Source organism: Limulus polyphemus, unplaced genomic scaffold, assembly GCF_000517525.1.
Source record: "Limulus polyphemus unplaced genomic scaffold, Limulus_polyphemus-2.1.2 Scaffold181, whole genome shotgun sequence".
Classification (NCBI taxonomy): Eukaryota; Metazoa; Arthropoda; class Merostomata; order Xiphosura; family Limulidae; genus Limulus; species Limulus polyphemus.
This window is the reverse complement of record NW_013665791.1, coordinates 773066-779992: the sequence shown is the minus strand read 5'-3', so window position 1 is coordinate 779992 and position 6927 is coordinate 773066. Positions and strand designations below refer to the sequence as shown.

The 6927-nt window shown below is 29.9% G+C and overlaps 1 pseudogene; it reads left to right on the top strand.

Moving 5' to 3' along the window:
• LOC106478119 overlaps positions 1–6624 on the top strand; it is a 54196-nt pseudogene extending 47572 nt beyond the window's left edge.
• The last annotated feature ends 303 nt before the right edge of the window (positions 6625–6927 follow it).

Below are 6927 nucleotides of genomic sequence, written 5' to 3'. Positions count from 1 at the left end.
GTAAAGTTATATTTGGAAAGAATAAACCAGTTTTATTAAGTAAAGACTTGTGTCGTTAAAGTTTCGTCGGAACGAAGTTACGGAAAGTTAATTAACAAACGGAGACGTAACAATATATATATATACACTAAAGAACAACAAGCAACCTTTTGTTCTATCCCCTGAGTTAAACACTGAAAAATTCAAAGCCAACCATTGTCATTTAAATATTGATCAAGCTTTCCCTTAAACTACTTAAGTTAACTGCATCTACCACATCTGAAGGCCAACTGCTGTTAGAAAGATAAATCTATCTTAGCTGAAGATTACTCCTGTCCTGCAAAAATTTATACTTGTGTCCCCTAGTCTTACCATTCTCACCATTTAATACGAAAAACGCTAATACATTAACACTATCAATAACCTTTATAATCCTAAACCTCTGAATCAAATCCCTTCTAACTCTTCTTTTTTCAAAATAAAACAATTTCAAGGATCTTAACCTATCCTTTTATGACAACCTTTCCATCTCAAGTATCATCCTATTAGCCCTCCTCTGAACCATTTCCAGTAATTCAATGTATATTCTGTGATAAGGAGACCAAGACTGAACACAGCTAATCAGTGACCTATACAATAAAAATATAATATCTTTAAACTTGTGTTTAGTATTTCTTAGATATAGCCTAAAATATGATTTGCCCTACCACTAGCAACAGCACATTGCTTAGATGGCTTAATGAGAATGATCAACCAGAACACCAAGATCTTTTTCTTCCACAACACTGTTAAAGTTATTCCCATCAAACTTGTTCTCATAATTAAAATTGTGACATCCCACATGCATTGTGCCTTGCATTTATTATAATTAAAAGCCAGCTGCCATTTATTTGCCAAACTCATAAAATAATTCAATCCTTTTGTAAAGCAATATATATAGCATCCTCCTCACAGCCAGCAACACCCAAAACTTTCATACCATCAGCAAACTTAAATAATCTATTTACAAATTCCTTCATCTATGTCATTAATGGAAATCAAAAAGAGCAAAGGTCCTAATGCTGAACCCAGAATGGTTTTCTGTTCAATGAGCCAACTTATCCCCCACACCTACAAACTACAAAACGTATACTTTTTTTTTATAAAAATTGTAAAATTATTTGTTAGCAGCAGTGTTTTATAGTAGAATTAACTGATAAACTTAAACATATATATATATAGTTCAAAAATCATAGAACTGTTTCTGGTTTGTATAATGTTTATATGACTGATATTACCTTTCTCGTTAGAAACTAAAATATATCCTAATATGTATATACAGAAAGGTATTTACAAATCAAATGAGCTTTATACAAACTTGGTTAAAGCACCTGAGTTATGCAATTGGAATTGCAGAACTTTGTTCATGTAGTACAAGTGATGTTTATTCAATTTCTAACAGAGAAAGACAAGCAGCAACAAAAATTGCTCGTAAGATGGACAAGAGGGTAAAAGAAGCACTGTTACAATTAGAAGATGAGAGACATCATGCTGATCAGTACAAAGAACAAGTAAGCTACAGTACAGAGTCTTCTAACTTTTTGAAATGAAGTATGCTCCTGTGAACCTTTTTGGTACAAAATATATGATTAAGCTTCTTAAATTATTTATACTACTAGTAGATGTATTCATGCAATGCACTATGAGAGGTGTATGTCATTCATTTACTGATTTTATAGCAATTGTAAAATTAATGTTTTATCAGTTATGAATGTAAATAGTGTTTCTGTTTTTGTACTAAGTATGCTAGTAATGATTGAAAATACATAGACTCTATATATACCCTGTGTAATGAGAGAGAAAACTGGAGAAATCCAATCAGTACCCCTAGTAGCTGCCCCCACTGGCTGATCTACATTTAGCCATCACTGGAGCTATGAACTTCATTCATTTTTTTGTAATAACTTCTTCTTGACACATCCCAAATCATTCCTAGTTGACTAAACTGTGTTTGACAGATCCGAATGCAAAAGCCTAGGAGTTAGAGGGCAAACAAATACACAAACAAAATCCTCTCAAATTATAGTTGGATCATTGCTGATTTTTCTAAGGTAATTATTGTATAAGCTGTTACCGATTTTTCATAAATTTAAAATGTGCATCAACCAATCTATGGTTAAGAATTATTTAGATGATTATTTCCAATAGCTCAGTTAGATTGAAACAAAATCATCACTGTTAATAACAGACAGACATCCTATTTGAACTAAAATGTATGCTAAATCATATTGGTGTTGTGAAATAATAGTGCATAGTTTCAGTTGTGTTTAAAATAAGTTAAACATTTTATATGTTAAAGTTATTCTGGGATTTCTAAAAAGTGTTAGATTATTAAAACATTTAACTTTTCTGTAAAATGTTTAAAATCATTTGCCTCTCTTGTAGGTGGAAAAAGTCAACAGTCGATTACAAGCTTTGAAGCGGCAACTGGATGAAGTAGAAGAAGAATGCTCTCGTGAAAAAGCTCAGCGACGTAAAGTTCAGCGGGAGCTTGAAGATACCTTGGAATCTAATGAATCTATGTCTCATGAGCTGATTAATTTAAAAAACAAAATAAGGTAAATGGATAAAATTTTGTGTCTCTTTCTATCTGTAGAACGATAATAATATACATAAATATTAATTTTTTAAAGTATAGAATATATTGATAACTTGATTTTGAATGACCTTTCTTAGGTAGGTTTTCATATCTAAGTGACATCTGTTTAATTGCTAGTCTTGCATGTTAACTTCTACTTTGACTCACATTTATGAAAAATATTGTAAGTGGCTTCACTTAATTTATATCCTCAAATAAAAAGTCCTCTAAAATACAGAGTAGGGTACCAGCTAGTACTGTATTTATTTTGTAAACTTCATATATTAGTAGAGGATGGAAGATGTGGAATCCTGGATTTGTTTTATTACAGCCCTATTTCACATACCTTAAAACTAAATACTTATTAATGATTGATAAAACCAAATACATTTCTAATTTTGACTTCAAATACCAAAAGCCTGATAAATGATATAACTTGAAAGTTAAAGAGCTCAATAAGAAAGTGTGTAATGGTCACAGTTTAATTGCCAAAGCTACATAACAGCAATAAACATCTTTTTACATCTACCCATTTTGTTATCTACCTGTAGTTATTACCATGAATAATGTTTTTAAATTTCCCGTAGAATTGCACAACTCTTGCCTTCTTGCAGGGAGCCTCCATTTTAGAAAAAGGAAACTATGTGCTAATACATTCACTCACTTGCAATGCTACAGTGATATATTACTGGAAAGAACTGAAAAGGACCACAAATTACAATAATGATATAATGATACGTTATTTCACCAAAAATAAAAAAAATCCAAAACTCAGATGTGACATTGTATCCATAGTCGACAGCAATATGGCTGTAGGCTTTCTAAACTAATAAAAAAACATAGTAATTACAGCCAACCTGTAGTATTTAACAGGTATGCATCCAATACATCTAACTAAATTCACAATTACAGCAAATAATAGAATAACATATCTTCGTAATTTAACTCATCTGGAACTGCAACAGTAGAAAATGTAAAAGGTCGACATTAATGCTAGACAGCTTTAACTTCATTTAATTGAAGATATATGAATTAAAAACATTACAAATTCAAGCATTCAGACACTGTGCAGACATAAGTGATCAAAACATCACTTAAAATGTTGAAAAAGTGAGCCATGCATCATTTAACACCTTGAAAAGTGAAAACTCATCAGCCAACATGTTGGCAACTTAGTCATGTGTTAGACAAAATGTTAAAAAGCTTGAAATTGCTGTTCTTTCTTTATTTTATTGTTTTATTTTCTGATAAGTTTACATGGTTTTAAAACTTCTGAATCAAGAAGAATATTCTTTTTATTGGGCTTTCTGGTTTGGGGATATTTCATTTGGCTTGAACAACCGTGAATTATGATTAAATGTTTGTTTTAATAAATTGATATCTTATCAAATATTCATCACAGCAATATTTGATATATTTAATGATTATTACTAGGGCTGATACGATATAATAGTAGTCAATATGATATATATATCTAGATATAGAAGTTTTACTGATGGTTTGTTACAAAGTTTGACAGTCTTGATAATAAAACTTAATTAGAAACAGATGTATAATATTAAGAGCTTTAAGTTATTTAGTGTAAGCAAATGTAGTTTCCTGCTACAATTTGAAGTAATTCTAGAAAGAAAAAAAGGATAATTTTGATTTATTTTGTATGTTTTATGGTGGTTACGAGGCTGTTCAAACTGATCGACTTCACATTAAATTAGGGTAGTAAATATAGCAGATAAAATATGAAGATTTATCAAAAAAAAGTTGGACATTTATTCTGGAGGTTTTAGAGATTACAAAAATGAAATTTGTTAATTTTTAGATGGAGAAAAGTATTTTTAATCTTAACATGAAAAATCGCTTTACACTCAGAGCAGTGACTACTTTGACTCCATACATTAAAACATTCATTTTTAGAAAAAATTACTTTATTAAAAATTCTGATTTTTTTCTCTACCAAAGACTTATAACGTTTACTGAAAGCTTGCCAAATTTCGTGAAGATGCATAAATTGTATTGTATTGGATGACATATCGATACAATCATGTCACGGTTTTACAATGATACTTGCATTGTATCACTGTATCGCCACACCCCAAATTACTACTTATACATATAGATTACAAAATTGTTTAAGTGAATCTCACAAAAATATTTCATTGTCATTACTTTTCATTACTAAAAGAATTTGAAAAAATGTCTTGACTAACAGGCTAAGCAGTATTATTACTACCAGCAATTAAATGTAATATTTAAAATTGACACAATTGTCTGTTGTTGTAATTTGAAAATAATTTGAAAAAATGTCTTGACTGACAGGCCAAGCACTATTACTGCTATCAGCAATGAGATATAATATTTAAAATTGACACACCTGTCTGTTGTTGTAATAATTTTTTTCAGCATATATCAGTATCATTAGGGTTTTTGATCAAGCCATTAAGTTTTTAATTCCTTGTTGTAGATATTGGGTAAATTCTTTCCTATCTACAAATGTGAAAATGTTTTAACTACAAAATTATATTTCAAAATACAAGATCCAAAATATTCAATATATACATGTAAAGACGTTTTTTCTAACTACAAAGGAAAATAATACTGGTAAATAAAATGTTTATTATCTTCAATTAAATGTGTAAACAGACAGGAGTTTTAACACTTGTTTTAGAATGTTTCTGAATTATAATGAATAAAGTTATTATATGATTTACTTTCTAAACTTATAAAATAGCACTTTTTTTACTAGTTTTAAAATCTATCATGAAGATAAGGAAATAACCAAAGACACCAAAGATTTTCACTTTTTGTTTTTATTAACTATTATATTTTGGTCATATGAAAGTTGCTTAGAATCCATTTCTATCACTAGAAGATGTGGAGCATCACCTATTCCATCCTCTCGCTTTTCTGGGATGAAACGAGGATCCATAACCACTACTGAAAGTGGTAGTGGAGATGAGGGAACAGCAAATTTACTTGAAGACTCAATGGATGATGAAAGCCAGGCCTGATATTTGAAGTATTAGATTTGGGATTACAGTAAAATTGAAAAATTCCCATATGGATGTGTGGAGTGAGAATTTTTTATTATTTCAGAATTTAATATTACAATAAAATGGCCTGTGTTCTGTGCAGTAAAGAAAGCTCATTACTTTGTTTATGTTCAAGGCTTTATTATGTGATCATCAAGTTCTAGTTAACAAAACCCAGCTTCATAAGTGAGTCATGTAAGATTAAGTGTTTGATATTATATTTACCAAATTAAAAGTTTCAACATCTTAAACCTTTTTAATTCATTGACACTTTAGTAATATTGTATATAACATAAAGTGGAGACTGAAATGTGTGTAAGTCCAGTTGTGGATATAGCTATCTAAATTCAGATAAACTCTAGGTTCTGTGTTGAAACTTTCCAATGTATGGTGCTGTTCTTGTGCAAATAAATTAAGTATAAAAAAATGAATTATGTTAGAAATATGTATAACCTTTGGTGGTTAAGGAAAATTACTTCCATGTTTTTTTGACAGGTCTATGTATTCATTAATTGTAGGCATCAAATGTAGTTTGTTTTTCAAAACAATCAATGTTTTCTAATTCTTTTCAAGTTGCCGAGATTAATTTGGCTTTATAGATATTGTGATCCACAAGGATCAAGATATTTATTTCCACTCTAGTTTTATATATGTATATATATAGATAGATACATACATATAATTTGTAAATTGTTCTAAGAAATTAAAAGTGTACCATGTTGCTAATTTAAAACAGTCAGCCTAATCTGTTTTGTCATGCCAAATGGACTTTTATTTTTGTAAGACTGCTCCTAAAAATGACCACCAAATTAAAGGAATTAATAAAACTTGATCAGTTTTAAAGTGGTTTGCAAATTTTTTATTTACAATTCTGTAAATTAAGAAAAGATGATAATAAATGGTCAATATATTACCTAAATTTTCTGGTGATATTAAAGTCTTGGGTGTTGCTAACTGTGAAGAGGATGCTGCTGCTTTACAAAAGGATTTAGATCATTTAGTGAGTTGGGCAAATGAATGGCAGGTGGGTTATCATAATTAAAATTATAAGTATAATTTGGATGGGAATAATAGTGTTGTGGAAAAAAGGATCTCTTTGTTCTAGTTGATCCATTTCTTAAACCATCCAAACAGTGTGCTGTTGCTAGTGGTAGGGCAAATAGAACTTAAGTTGTATCAACAGAAATATTGAATACAAGTCTAAAGAGGTTATAATTTTATTGAATAAGTCACTGGTTAGGTCACATTTGGATTATAGTGTGTTGTTGGTGTTCAGGCTTGGGCTTTTTACCCTAAGCAGGGCAT